The sequence below is a fragment of the Phoca vitulina genome, unplaced genomic scaffold (genome assembly GCF_004348235.1).
Source record: "Phoca vitulina isolate PV1807 unplaced genomic scaffold, GSC_HSeal_1.0 scaffold26, whole genome shotgun sequence".
Taxonomy (NCBI): domain Eukaryota; kingdom Metazoa; phylum Chordata; class Mammalia; order Carnivora; family Phocidae; genus Phoca; species Phoca vitulina.
In genome coordinates, this window is record NW_022589729.1 from 4,425,028 (window position 1) to 4,441,223 (window position 16,196).

The window sequence follows — 16,196 nt, forward strand, 5'->3', positions numbered from 1 at the left end:
CCTTTTCTTATTCTTCGTGTACGGCTAAATGATTTTTTGAAGATCCATGTTCACACATCTGATTATCACAGAGAATTGATCATATGCATCACAGAAAAGGCCTCTCCACTACAGAATGACTCTCAAATCCTCCCTATTCCCACCAGAGGGAGAAGACCCAGTATGTTGCTAGTCTGTAACCTGATGGGATACGCTCAGCCCCAGTCTGGAGTACCATGCCTGGCCACCCTCCTCAGTGTTCCTTCCTCTCTCCTTTCCACTTTCCCTAAGGAGATGGATCTGGGTAAAAGCTAGTTAAAGGTTAGCATTCAGGAACATTTGTAATAGGGAATAAGAGTCACAACAGGGCTGCTGGAAGGGGGTGGATAGACAAGGGACTGACTGGCCTCTATAAAGGAAAAGACTAATCATCACCACAATCACAATGATAATAATGATGATCTCAACTTTTTAAAAAAAAATATTTATTTGAGAGAGAGGTAGAGAGAGAGAGCATGAGCGGAGAGGATGAGGGAGAGGGAGAAGCAGACTCCCTGTTAAGCAGGGACCCTGATCCTAGGACCCTGGAATCATGACCTGAGCCAAAGGTAGATGCTTAACCAACTGAGCCACTCAGGTGTCCCGATGATCCCAACTTTTATAAACAATCCTGTGACATAGATTCGCCAAGAGGCTGGTTTTAGTGAAGGCAACTGGAACCAAACCTTTTGGCAATTCCCAAGTCTAGAACTTAATCACGTACCAGACTAATTGTGTGGCTATAGGCCTCAGGGCATCTTTCTTCATCAGCTAGTGTGACCAGGCTGCTTGTCTTGATGAAGCCTCCTGAGTCAAGTGTAGGCAGCATGGAGCCCTCCAAAGTCTTTTTGGCTAAGGGATGGCTCTAGCTGCTGAACCCAACAAGACAGCACCACTGCCAGACTGACTGGAGGCACCATGGCTACGTTTCCTGTGGCACCACCATGTATGTGTAGTCTACAGGCCCAAAAGGGACGCTTCAGTGTGGTAAGCACTAAGCAACAGTAGAACTGTTACAGAACCTGGACTGGATCACCCGATGGAAGAACCAAGCGGCATTCGGAGATCTTGGAGGATAGGAGGTTTATTTAATGCCGGCGGGCTCAGAGGAGAGTAGTCTCCAAAGGTGGGGGCCCCGAGCACAAAGGGGGCAATTTATACACTTCTACTTCCGAATACTTGGCACTTTTGGCACGTGCGCGAAGTCGGGCAGGAGAAAAACCCAGACTGGTGTGCGCAGGAAGTAGAGCAGGGAGAAGAACCCAGAAGAGCCCCGGGGCAAGGACTGGGACTCTCCTGCTGGCTCAGTCGGCCATCTTAGGACACAGATTTTCCTTATCAGAACAAGTAAAGAATGCCACATCCAAAAGACAAGATGGGAAACAATTCTCTATATGCCTACTGTCCCCTTTTAAACTAGGACTTTAAAATGTTGATGATCTCTTAGAAAGATGTATTAAAGTAATCACAAATAGGAGACTTTCTTAATTGTCATTTGTAAAATGCTCCCACCCTTGTGGAAGCCCTTAGACACGTTTTCAAACACAGACTATGGCAAATGGAAAATTTGTACATTTTTTCTCTTGGCATTTGTAGTCATTTGGGGTATGAAAAAAGACATTTAAAACCCAATAACTCAAGGTCCTAGGGTTAGTGCTAGAAAAGTACAGCAAAGGGAACCACGGTGGGCAGGTTAAATGTTTTCACATAGCTGTGGTTCCCTTTATCTCAGATCTCTACCCTAAGTTTTATAATGTCAAGGTATTTTTCCTTCATCGGTGATTCCGCCAGAATCTCTGATGGAAGGATCCATGAGGTCTTTTCAATTCCAGACAGGTTCGGGGAACTTCTGACCTGTCATGAACATCTGAAAATTAATGGAACAATTCGGTGCTCCAGGAACTGAAAGAACACTTTGCCTTTGACTTCAGCAGCCCTGCTCCATGATGAATAACACTTAATGAGCAGAGAAATGGGCAGGTCATGGTCAGAGGTGCATGAGGGTCTAGGACGTGACAGAGTAAAGAGATCCATTTTGCTTGTGACTTCTTCACAGGCAGTGAGGTGAGATCTGTCCTATTTTTTGAAATGCCCTTTTTTTATCTGTGTTTTGCAAAATGGAAGGTAATTTTATATGTTTGTGCTCAGAAAATGCAGCATATGCAATAATGACTTGGTTCTAACCTATGAAGTTTCTTATTTGAATTCCTAAACACCAGGACTTGCTGTTCCTTTCCTGATTTTGGTGGAAATGTGTGAACATGAGTCCTTTTAACCTCACTGGTAAAACCCCATTTTCTGTTGTCTTCAAATTCTTTGTCGTTGAGACTAGTAACTCAATTCACTGCTGATGACTCTGAATCCCCGGCTGTGGGTTCCACTGATGACGCTTCAAGTGGCAAAGCATCATCTCTTCCCTTTTTCTGCCTATAGAGTGAAAGGGGGCAATTTGTCCTTGAGCCTTGTTCCTGGTACCATGCTGATTTTTATGCAAAGCTTAATGATGAGCAATACCTCATTTAGCTGCCAAATTGCCTTGTGGTTATGATCACTTCAATCCTGGGAAATGCACATTGGTATTCTTCTTTAATCCAGAAAGCACTAAGATGAAGGGGTATTTTTCTCTCTGTTCCACTGGCTGTAATCAGTTCCTGAATAGAATTTATCTACTACAGACAGAATTTTCTACTAGTTGCTGTGGGGGTCCCATGAAAGAGATGGAGGCTACTTAGAATTCCTAGCAATACTGGGCTCCCAATGCAAGAGATGACAAATAGGACCCATTTCTTTGCCCTGGAACAGGGTTAGGGAGATAGAGTAAATAAGGATTATTTGTAACCACAGGAAAAGCTTTTAGCAAATTCAAGAGTTATGGGTCTTCCCCTCCCCCCCACTTTTGTCATCCTGGAGAATCATTCTCTTATTTTAATGAAGATTTTATGCCTTGATTTCACTGTGGGAGGCAGCACAAGAAAGTGATAGATTGAAAGATTTAAAAAAAAAATTTATTGGGGAGGAGCAAGATGGCAGAGGAGTAGGAGACCTAAATTTCGTCTGGTTCCAGGAATTCCACTAGATAGGGATCAAACCATTCTGAACACCTAGGAACTCAACAGGAGATTGAAGAAAAGAATAGCAACAACTCTCTGAGCAGAAAAGCGAACACTTTCTGGAAGGTAGGACGTGCGGAGAAGTGAATCTGAGGTAATATTCGGGAAGATAGACGGTGGGGGAGGGGGCCTCCATCAGCCACTACCAGCAACTGATAAAGCAGCAGAGCACAAAATCGGAACTTTTAGAAGTCGGCTCTGCTAAGGGACATCGCTCCAGTGGCTAAGTGGGGGGGGGGGGGGGGGGGAACCCTTGCGGGGACAGTGTGGTCTCAGGAACCTCGGGGTCACAGAAAGACCGGGGGTGCCTGAGTGTGGCAGAGCTCCCAGGTATCGGAGCGGAGAAGCCAGCTGCAGAGACGGAGCCGAGGCGTGGGCTCTCAGCTCGGGGTTGCCATAAACTGTGATCCGCGGCACAGTCAGGTCACTGCTTTTCCAGCAGGGACCCAATAAGTGGCAGATCCAGGGAGACTCCTCTTCCTCCCCCTGGGAGGAGTGGCGCGGGAATGCACCACAGGGATCAGCTGGGTTTGGAGACTCCACACGGGGTCGGGTGCCGGAGATAGAAATGCTTAGTCACAGGCCAGGTGAGCATGGAGTGTGGGCCAGAGACTGGGGAGATGGGAGTGATTGACTGCTTTTCTCTGGGGGCTCACTGAGGAGTGGGGACCCGAGTTCTTGGCCCCTCCGGGGTGGAGATTGGGAGGCCGCCATTTTCACTCACATTGACAACAATACAATAATAGTGGGGGACTTTAACACCCCCCTCATTGAAATGGACAGATCATCTAAGCAAAAGATCAACAAGGAAATAAAGACTTTAAATGACACACTGGACCAAATGGACTTCACAGATATATTCAGAATATTCCATCCCAAAGCAACAGAATACACATTCTTCTCTAGTGCCCATGGAACATTCTCCAGAATAGATCACATCCTAGGTCACAATTCAGGTCTCAACCGGTACCAAAAGATGGGGATCATTCCCTGCATATTTTCAGACCACAGTGCTTTGAAACTAGAACTCAATCCCAAGAGGAAAGTCAGAAAGAACTCAAATACATGGAGGCTAAAGAGCATCCTACTAAAGATGAATGGGTCAACCAGGGATTAAAGAAGAATTAAAAAAATTCATGGAAACCAATGAAAATGAAAACACAACTGTTCAAAATCTTAGGGATGCATCAAAGGCAGTCCTAAGAGGAAAGTATATAGCAATACAAGCCTTTCTCAAGAAACAAAAAAGGTCTCAAATACACAACCTAACCCTACACCTAAAGGAGCTGGAGAAAGAACAGCAAATAAAGCCTAAACCTAGCAGGAGAAGAGAAATAATAAAGATCAGAGCAGAAATCAATGAAATAGAAACCAAAAGAACAGTAGAACAGATCAACGAAACTAGGAGCTGGTTCTTTGAAAGAATTAACAAGATTGATAAACCCCTGGCCACACTTATCAAAAAGAAAAGAGAAATGACCCAAATCAACAAAATCGTGAATGAAAGGAGAGATCACAACCAACATCAAAGAAATACAAACAATTATAGGAACATATTATGAGCAACTATATGCCAGCAAATTAGATAACCTGGAAAAAATGGATGCATTCCTAGAGATGTATCAACTACCAAAACTGAACCAGGAAGAAACAGAAAACCTGAACAGACCCATAACCACTAAGGAAATTGAAGCAGTCATCAAAAATCTCCCAACAAACAAAAGCCCAGGGCCAGATGGCTTCCCAGGGGAATTCTACCAAACATTTAAAGAAGAATTAAGACCTATTCTGCTGAAACTGTTCCAAAAAATAGAAATGGAAGGAAAACTTCCAAACTCATTTTATGAAGCCACTATTACCCTGATCCCAACACCAGACAAAGACCCCATCAAAAAGAAGAATTACAGACCAATATCTCTGATGAACATGGATGCAAAAATTCTCACCAAAATACTAGCCAATAGAATCCAACAGTACATTAAAAGGATTATTCACCATGACCAAGTGGGATTTATCCCTGGGCTGCAAGGTTGGTTCAACATCCGGAAACAATCAATGTGATACAATACATTAATAAAAGAAAGAACAAGAACCATATGATCCTCTCAATAGATGCAGAAAAAGCGTTTGACAAAGTACAGCATCCTTTTTTTTTTTTTAAGATTTTATTTATTTATTTGACAGAGAGAGACACAGCGAGAGAGGGAACACAAGCAGGGGGAGAGGGAGAGGGAGAAGCAGTCTTCCTACCGAACAGGGAGCCCAATGCAGGGCTCAATCCCAGGACCCTGGGATCATGACCTGAGCTGAAGGCAGACAGTTAACAACTGAGCCACCCAGGAGCCCCAGGACAGCATCCTTTCTTGATCAAAACTCTTCAGAGTATAGGGATAGAGGCTACATACCTCAATATCATAAAAGCCATCTATGAAAAACCCACAGCGAACATCATTCTCAATGGGGAAAAACAGAGCTTTCCCCCTAAGGTCAGGAATATGGCAGGGATGTCCACTATCACCACTGCTATTCAACATAGTATTAGAAGTCCTAGCCACAGCAATCAGACAACAAAAAAGAAATAAAAGGCCTCCAAATCAGCAAAGAAGTCAAACTCTCACTCTTTGCAGATGATATGGTACTTTATGTGGAAAACCCAAAAGACTCCACCCCAAAACTGCTAGAACTCACACAGGAATTCAGTAAAGTGGCAGGATATAAAATCAATGCACAGAAATCAGTGGCATTCCTATACACCAACAACAAGACACAAGAAAGAGAAATTAAGGAGTCCATCCCAATTACAATTGCACCCAAAACCATAAGATACCTAGGAATAAATCTAACAAAAGAGGCAAAGAATCTGTACTCAGAAAACTATAAAATACTCATGAAAGAAATTGAGGAAGACACAAAGAAATGGAAAAACGTTCCATGCTCATGGATTGGAAGAACAAATATTGTGAAGATGTCAATGCTACCTAGAGCAATCTACACATTCAATGCAATCCCCATCAAAATACCATCCACTTTTTTCAAAGAAATGGAACAAATAATCCTAAAATTTGTGTGGAACCAGAAAAGACCTCGAATAGCCAGAGGAATGTTGAAAAAGAAAAGCAGAGCTGGCGGCATCACAATTCCAGACTTCAAGCTCTATTACAAAGCTGTAATAATCAAGACAGTATGATACTGGCACAAAAACAGACACATCGATCAATTGAACAGAATAGAGAGCCCAGAAATGGACCCTCAACTCTACGGTCAACTAATCTTTGACAAAGCAGGAAAGAATGTCCAATGGAAAAAAAACAGTCTTTTCAACAAATGGTGTTGGGAAAATTGGACAGCCACATGCAGAAGAATGAAACTGGACCACTTCCTTACACCACACACAAAAATAGACTCCAAATGGTTGAAAGACCTAAATGTGAGACAGGAGTCCATCAAAATCCTAAAGGAGAACACAGGTAGCAACCTCTTCGACCTCAGCCGCAGCAACGTCTTCCTAGAAACATCGCCAAAGGCAAGGGAAGCAAGGGCAAAAATGAACTATTGGGACTTCATCAAGATAAGATGCTTTTGCACAGCAAAAGAATCAGTCAACAAAACCAAAAGACAACTGACAGAATGGGAGAAGATATTTGCAAATGACATATCAGATAAAGGGCTAGTATCCAAAATCTATAAAGAACTTATTAAACTCAACACCCAAAGAACAAATGACCCAATCAAGAAATGGCCAGAAGACATGAACACACATTTTTCCAAAGAAGACATCCAAATGTCCAAAAGACACATGAAAAAGTGCTCAACATCGCTCGGCATCAGGGAAATCCAAATCAAAACCTCAATGAGATACCACCTCACACCAGTTAGAATGGCTAAAATTAACAAGTCAGGAATTGACAGTTGTTGGCGGGGATGCGGAGAAAGGGGAACCCTCCTACACTGTCGGTGGGAATGCAAGCTGGTGCAGCCACTCTGGAAAACAGTATGGAGGTTCCTCAAAAAGTTGAAAATAGAGCTACCATACGATCCAGCAATTGCACTACTGGGTATTTACCCCAAAGATACAAATGTAGGGATCTGAAGGGGTACGTGCACCCCAATGTTTATAGCAGCAATGTCCACAATAGCCAAACTATAGAAAAAGCCAAGATGTCCATCGACAGATGAACGGATAAAGAAGATGTGGTATACGTTCTGCATGGAGCACTGGGTGTTATACGCAAACAATGGATCATGGAATACTACATCAAAAACTAATGATGTAATGTATGGTGATTAACATAACATAATAATAATAATAATAATAAAAGAAGATGTGGTATATATATACATTGGAATATTATGCAGCCATCAAAAGGAATGAAATCTTGCCATTCACAATGACGTGGATGGAACTGGCGGGTATTATGCTGAGCAAAATAAGTCAATCAGAGAAAGACATGTATCATATGACCTCACTGATATGAGGAATTCTTAATCTCAGGAAACAAACTGAGGGTTGCTGGAGTGGTGGGGATTGGGAGGGATGGGGTGGCTGGGTGATAGACATTGGGGAGGGTATGTGCTATGGTGAGCACTGTGAATTGTGTAAGACTATTGAATCACAGACCTGTACCTCTGAAACAAATAGTGCATTATATGTTAAAAAAAAAAAAGAAAGAAAGAAGATAGCAGGAAGGGAAAAATGAAGGGGGGGGGAATCAGAGGGGGAGACGAACCATGAGAGACTATGGACTCTGAGAAACAAACTGAGGGTTCTAGAGGGGAGGGGAGTGGGGGGATGGGCTAGCCTGGTGATGGGTATTAAAGAGGGCACGTACTGCATGGAGCAGTGGGTGTTATACACAAACAATGAATCATGGAACGCTACATCAATTAATGATGTAATGTATGGTGATTAACATAACATAATAAAAAAAGTTTATTTATTTATTTACTTAAGTAATCTCTACCCCTATGTGGGACTCAAACACAGACCCAGAGATAAAGAGTCTCATGCTCTTCTGACTGAGCCAGCCAGGCACCTCACATTGAAAGATTTTAAATGTAATCCAAACATTTCAACGAGTCAAAGCTGTTAGTGTTGATGATGTCATTTGCAACACAAGAATTAACTTGATAGTAGATGTGCAAGTGACAGCATTGTGATTTGGTTAGTTGATCTCTTGCACTACAGGCTGCAGCAAGTGGGGTTTGGTAGTGGAAGGCAACGTATGATTACCCACTCTCTAATTCATGGTCTTAATAATGGGAAGAAAAGCAGGATTCCCAGGCTTCTTTTTCACAACTACTTATCTGTGCAATTGTAGTGTGAAAGCAGCCACAGAGAATGTATAAACAAATGAGTGTAGCTGGGTTCCAATAAAACTTTATTCAAGGACACTGACATTTGATTTTCAAATACTTTTCTTCATGAAATATTACTCTTCTTTCAAGTTTCTTCCACCATTTAAAAATGCAAAAGCCAGGTTTATTCCGAGGTATCTTACGGTTTATAGTGCTATTGTAAATGGAATCGTTTCTCTAATTTCTCTTTCTACAGTTGTGTTGTTAGTGTATAAGAAAGCAATTGGTTTCTGTGCATTGATTTTGTATCCTGCCACATTACTGAATTGCTGGATGAGTTCTAGTAATTTGGGGGTGGAGTCTTTTGGGTTTTCCACAAAAAGTATCATGTCATCTGTGAAAAGAGAGAGTTTGACTTCTTCTTTGCCAATTTGAATACCTTTTATTTCTTTTTGTTGTCTGATTGCTGTTGGTAGGACTTCTAGTACTATGCTGAACAATGGTGGTGAGAGTGGACATCGTTGACGTGTTCCTGATCTTAAGGGAAAGGCTCTCAGCTTTTCCCCATTGAGGATGATATTCGCTGTGGGTTTTTCATAGATGGATTTTATGACTTGAGGAATGTTCCCTCTATCCCTATACTCCGAAGAGTTTTAATCAGGAAAGGATGCTGTATTTTGTCAAATGCTTTTTCTGCATCAATTGAGAGGACCATATGGTTCTTCTCTCTCCTCTTATTAATGTGTTCTATCACATTGATTTGCGAATGTTGAACCACCCTTGCATCCTGGGGATAAATCCCACCTGGTCGTGGTGGATGCTCCTTTTAATGTATTGTTGGATCCTATTAGCTAGGATTTTGTTGATTGGAATCCATATTCATCAGGGATATTGATCTGAAATTCTCCTTTTTGATGGGGTCTTTGCCTGGTTTGGGGATTAAGGTAATCTGGCCTCATAGAATGAGTCTGGAAGCTTTCCTTCTGTTTCTTTTTTTGAAACAGCTTCAGGAGAATAGGTATTATTTCTTCTTTGAATGTTTGGTAGAATTCCCCAGGGAATCCATCAGGCCCTGGACTCTTGTTTTTTGGGAAGTTTTTGATCACTGCTTCAATCTCATTACTGGTTATTGGCCTATTCAGGTTGTCAATTTCTTCCTGTTTCAGTCTTGGGAGTTTATAGGTTTCCAGGAAGGCATCCATTTCATCCAGGTTGCTCAGCTTACTGGCATATAGTGTTGATAATTATTTCTAGTAATTGTTTCTATTTCCTTGGTGTTAGTCATGATCTCTCCCCTTTCATTCATAATTTTATTAGTTCAGTTCTTTTCTCTTTTCTTTTGGATAAGTCTGGCCAGTGGTTTATTGATCTTATTAATTCTTTCAAAGAACCAGCTTCTAGTTTCGTTGATCTGATCTACTGTGTTTCTGATTTTTAATTCATTGATCTCTGCTCTAATCGTAATTATTTCTCTTCTAATGCATGGCTTAGGCATCATTTGTTGCTTTTTCTCTAGTTCTTTAAGGTGTAGAGTTAGTTGGTGAGTTCAGGATTTTTCTATTTTTTTGAGTGAGGCTTGGGTGACTATGTATTTCCCCCTTAGGACCACCTTTGCAGTATCCCATAGGTGTTGGACCAATGTGTTTTCATTCTCATTGGTTTCCATGAATTGTTTAAATTCTTCTTTGATTTCCTGGTTGACCCAAACATTCTTGAGCAGAATGGTCTTTAGCTTCCAAGTGTTTGAATTTCTTCCAAATTTTTTCTTGTGATTGAGTTCCAGTTTTAAAGCATTATGGTCTGAGAATATGCAGGGAATAAACTCAATCTTTTGGTATCGGTTGAGACCTGATTTGTGACCCAGTATATGGTCTATTTTGGAGAAAGTTCCATGTGTGCTTGAGAAGAACGAATATTCTGTTGTTTTAGGGTGGAATGTTCTGTATATATCTGTGAGGTCCATCTGGTCCAGTGTGTCATTCAAAGCTCTTGTTTCTTTGTTGATTTTCTGCCGAGATGATCTGTCTATTGCTAAGAGTGGAGTATTGAGGTGTCCTACAATTAATGTATAGTTATTAATATGACTCTTTATTTTGGTTAACAGTTGGCTTATGTAGATGGCTGCTTTCATGTTGGGGGTGTAGATATTTACAATTGTTAGATCTTCTTGGTGGATAGACCTTTTAAGAATGATATAGTGTCCTTCTGTGTCTCTAACTACAGTCTTTAGTTTAAAATATAATTTGTCTGGTATAAGAATTGCTACCCCAGCTTTCTTTTGAGGTCCATTGGCATGGAAGATGGATCTCCATCCCTTCACTTTCAGTCTGGATGTGTCTTTGGAATAAACCTAACCAAAGAAGTAAAGGATCCATACTCTAGGAACTACAGAACACTCATGAAAGAAATTGAAGAAGACACGAAAAGATGGAAAAACATTCCATGCTCATGGATCGGAAGAATAAACATTGTTAAAATGTCTATGCTACCCAGAGCAATCTATACCTTCAATGCCATCCTGATCAAAATTCCAAGACATTTTCCAAAGTGCTGAAACAAACAATACTAAAATTTGTATGGAATCAGAAAAGACCCAGAATCGCCAAGGAAATGTTGAAAAAGAAAAACAAAGCTGGGGGCATCACGTTGCCAGATTTCAAGCTTTATTGCAAAGCAGTGATCACCAAGACAGTAAGGTACTGGCACAGAAACAGACATATAGACTGTGGAATGGAACAGAATAGACAGCCCAGATATGGACCCTCAACCCTACGGTCAAATAATCTTCGACAAAGCAGGAAAAAATATGCAATGGAAAAAAGATAGTCTCTTCAATAAATGGTGCTGGGAAAATTGGACAGCCACATGCAGAAGGATGAAACTTGACCATTCTCTAACACCATACACAAAGATAAACTCAAAATGGATGAAAGACCTCAATGTGAGACAGGAATCCATCAAAATCCTAGAGGAGAACATAGGCAGTAACTTCTTTGACATCGGCCACAGCAACTTCTTTCAAGATATATCTCCAAAGCCTAGTGAAACAAAAGCAAAAATGAACTTTTGGGACTTCATCAAGATATAAAGCTTCTGCACAGCAAAGGAAACAGTCAACAAAACAAAGAGGCAACCCACAGAATGGGAGAAGATATTTGCAAATGACACTACAGATAAAGGGCTGGTATCCAAGATCTATAAAGAACTTCTCAAACTCAACATCCAAAAAACAAATAATCAAGTCAAAAAATGGGCAGAAAACATGAACAGACACTTCTCCAAAGAAAGCATACAAATGGCTAACAGACACATGAAAAAATGTTCATCATCATTATCTGTCAGGGAAATTCAAATCAAAACCACATTGAGATACCACCTTACACCAGTTAGAATGGCAAAAATTGACAAGACAAGAAACAACAAATATTGGAGAGGTTGTGGAGGAAGGGGAACCCTCTTACACTGTTGGTGGGAATGCAAGTTGGTACAGCCACTTTGGAAAACAGTGTGGAGGTTCCTCAAAGAATTAAAAATAGAGCTACCCTATGACCCAAGAATTGCACTCCTGGGTATTTACCCCAAAGACACAGATGTAGTGAAAAGAAGGACCATATGCACCCCAATGTTCATGGCAGCAATGTCTGCAATAGCCAAACCGTGGAAAGAGCCGAGATGCCCTTCAAAAGATGAATGGATAAAGAAGATGTGGTCCATATATACAATGGAATATTACTCAGCCATCAGAAAGGATGAATACCCAACTTTTACATCAACATGGATGGGACTGGAGGAGATTATGCTAAGTGAAATAAGTCAAGCAGAGAAAGTCAATTATCATTTGGTTTCACTTATTTGTGGAACATAAGGAATAGCATAGAGGACATTAGGAGAAGGAAGGGAAAAATGAAGTGGGGGAGGGGCGCCTGGGTGACTCAGTCAGTTAAGCAGCTGCCTTCAGCTCAGGTCATGATCCTGGTGTCCTGGGATCGAGCCCCACATCTGGCTCCCTGCTCAGCGGAGAGCCTGCTTCTCCCTCTCCCTCTGCCTGCCACTCTGCCTACTTGTGCCCTCTCTCTATCTCTCTGTCAAATAAATAAATAAAATCTTAAAAAAAAAAAATGAAGGGGGGGGAATCGGAGGGAGAGATGAACCATGAGAGACTATGGACTCTGAGAAACAAACTGAGGGTTCTAGAGGGGAGGGGGGATGGGGAGATGGGTTAGCCTGGTGATGGGTATTAAAGAGGGCACGTACTGTGTGGAGCACTGGGTGTTATACACAAACAATGAATCGTGGAACACTACATCAAAAACTAATGATGTAATGTATGGTGATTAACATAGCATAATAAAATAAAAATAAAAAAACAAAAAAAACAAAAAAAACCCCACAGGTGTTGGGCTCAACTTGGCCTGAGAGCTGTGGTTTATCAACTCTTTAAATCATTCGCTTCTCAGTCTTCTTGATTTCTTTACTCCATTTTGTTGTGCTCAACCCAGAAAAACCTCAACACTGGATTGATACAATTGTGTGCTTTCCTTTCTCTCCTGCTCTTTATCTTTATTCTTTTAGTTAAGACCATCAGCTAATGGTTTACCTGTTTTCAATCTTGCCTACTAACCTGTTCACCACACTTTGACTTAAGTGATTTTTCTCTTAACTATTGAAAACTAGCATTTATGCTACAATTATGCACTTAGCTTTAATTATCTCATTTTTAAAAAAAGATTTTACTTATTTATTTGTGTGTGTGTGTGTGTGTGAGAGAGAGAGAAAAAGAGAGAGAGTACCTGTGCACAAGCAGGGAGATGGGTGGAGAGGTAGAGGGGGGAGGGAGAGGGAGAAAGAATTTTGGCATGGAGCCCAATACAGGGCTCGATCTCAAGACCCTGAGATCACGACCTGAGCCAAAGCCAAGAGCTGGGTGCTCAACCAACTGAGAAACCCACTCAGACACACCTGTCTCATCTTATATACAGAACAATCCTTGAGGTAATTACCATTATTGAAAAATAACTACACACAAATTAGTGGAAGAATTAGAAACTGGGTTTTCAGAATCTCAGCACAGTGTTACTTTTAACTCACTAGTTTACATCCTAAATTATAAATATTTTTGAATCATTAAAATATTTTGCCAGTTTTTGTGGATTGCATGAGGCATTTTGTGCTAAATATAAATAGCATATGTTATATTAAAACTAAAACAAAATCATGATTTACTATCAGATTGATTTACAAATACAAAACCATAATGACTAAATCTTCTTTCTAATGAATTTAGTGGAAGAAAATTATCCCAAAAATTCCTATTTGAGCTTACAGAAAATTTATCCTACACTTAGCTCAGGCACAGCTTTGCACATTTCTGAAAAATACTATAAATTTGTGCCTCTCAGTAAGAAAATGCTATTAAAAAAACAACTCTTCAAGATATTAATGACTGCCTCATACCAATGATATTTTAACTAGCCATGGAATAATTTGGCAACTGGTAATTTTGGGAGTGTGCAATGAAGATACTTTTGGTTTGATCCAATCAATTATACTAATTGATTCATCCAAGACATAAACTACATTTTAAAAATTTTATTTTAATTCCAGTATAGTTAACATACAGTGTGAAATTAGTTTCAGGTGTACAACATAATGATGTGACGATTCTATATATTACACAGGGCTCATCAAGTTGCCTAAGTGATCTTTCTAAATTGCTAATTTAATCTTGTCATGCATCCTGCTTAAAATTCCTCAAAGCCTATCTTATTGCTTTGTGATTTTGATCTTCTAAACTCATCCAGGTTCACCAAGACTCTGTTGTGTTCTCTCCCCTGTCCCTTACCACCATCTTTGGTCTTTGTTCCAGACGTACCAAAGTCTTCACAGTTTCATGAATATACCATTTGCTCTATGCCTTTAGTCTTGCTATGTGATCTTTCTTTCTTTCTTTTTTTAAAAAATATTTTATTTATTTATTTGACACAGAGAGACACAGTGAGAGAGGGAACACAAGCAGGGGGGTGGGAGAGGGAGAAGCAGACCTCCCATGGAGCAGGGAGCCTGATGCGGGCCTTGATCCTGGGACTCCCGGATCATGACCTGAGCTGAAGGCAGACGCTTAATGACTGAGCCACCCAGGCGCCCCGCTACATGATCTTTCTTGAATTCCATTTCCCTGTCACCATCTGTATAACTCCTCTCAGTCCTTGAAAATTTAGCTCACCTGTCAATATGTTCTTATTGCAAGGGGCCTTCTTCAACCCTCCCTTGCCATTATGTCTGATTTAAATGTCTTTTTTAAGCACTAAATTTGAAGGTAGAGGCTCTCTTTATGACTAAACTCAGGGGCCTAGACACAGTCCCAAACACACACACACACACACACACACACACACACACACACCCCAGAGGCATTGAATGAAATTAGCACAGCTTTAGGGTAAGAAGGAATGAGTTGCAAATATTACAGGTGTCAGACAAATTATGAAACTATGCTATAGATCAGGAGAGATGTGGTGACAGTCTGTACTAATGCCCACAGCAAAAAGGATAGATGGGAAACAATTTGTATGTAGAATTGATAGGAACTTTCACAGCAGAAGAAGTGAGAGAGAAGGAGAACTTAAAGATTCAAACTTTCTGGTCCTCACATTTTTCATCTTAAAAAAAAAAAAAAGACTTGGATTAGTTCCAAGGTTTCTGATTCCATGACTCTAAGCTTCTAAGCCTGGTAGGTATCATGAATTTGGCTTTGGGGTTGTAGGGTTTAGTGTGTTGATGAAATATCCACATGGGGAAGTACTAGTGGCAGGAATATACAGGAACAAATGCACAGGAAGAATAACTTGGACAATATCCTTCAACTGTAGAGGAGAGCTGGAGTTCTATGAGTCAGTTCATTCATCAAGTGGTAGAGCTGAGGGAGAAGAATATGGAACCTCGGGGCATGCTTACATTTCAGGTTTGAGAGTGAAGGAGACTAGGTAAAGAAGTTCTCAACGGGACTACAGAACAAAGAGAAGGTTCTGTTTTGGTTTGTTTTAGGATGGTGGATGCATATTTTAGTTTAAGGAAAAATAGGGAGAGAGTCTGAAGACTCTAGAGAGGAGACAGTTGATAGAGCCAGGTTCTGGAGGAAGTTGGAGGAAATGGGACTGAGGACACAAGTAAATGGTTGGATTAGGATGGAGGAAAGCATGTCTTCTTCTATAGGAGGTGGGAAGGTAAATGAAGTTATAGAGGTATTTCGAGGTGGAGAAAGGGAGAAGATGAGGCAGCTTCCATTTTTTTCCAGAGAGTGAGAGAGGCAAAGGGTATTTGGAATCCTAAAGCTACAGAAAATGCTTTGGAATAGTTCATGTGTGGAAAGGGATAGGGGTCAACTGAAGATGACATGAGTATTTATTTATTTTTAAAAAAGATTTATTTATTTATTTGAGAGAGGGAGGAGAGGGAAAGGCAGAGGGTGAGGGGTAGAAAGAGAATCTCAAGCTGACTCCCCACTGAGCGTAGAGTCCAACACAGGGTTGATATCAAGACCCCGAGATCATTACTGAATCTAAATCAAGAGTCTGATGCTTAACTAACTGAGCTACCCAGGCATCTCTGACATGACTGTTTATTAAATGTGATTATGGGAGGAGGCAGGAAAGATGGGGCAGGTGGTCTTTCCCTCTGTCCTGAGGTACTTTAAGAGCAAGTGGATGTCTATGGAGCAGTTTTTGCTTCTAAGATGTCTGAGCTCAACGAGGGTATAAATTAAAGACATGATTT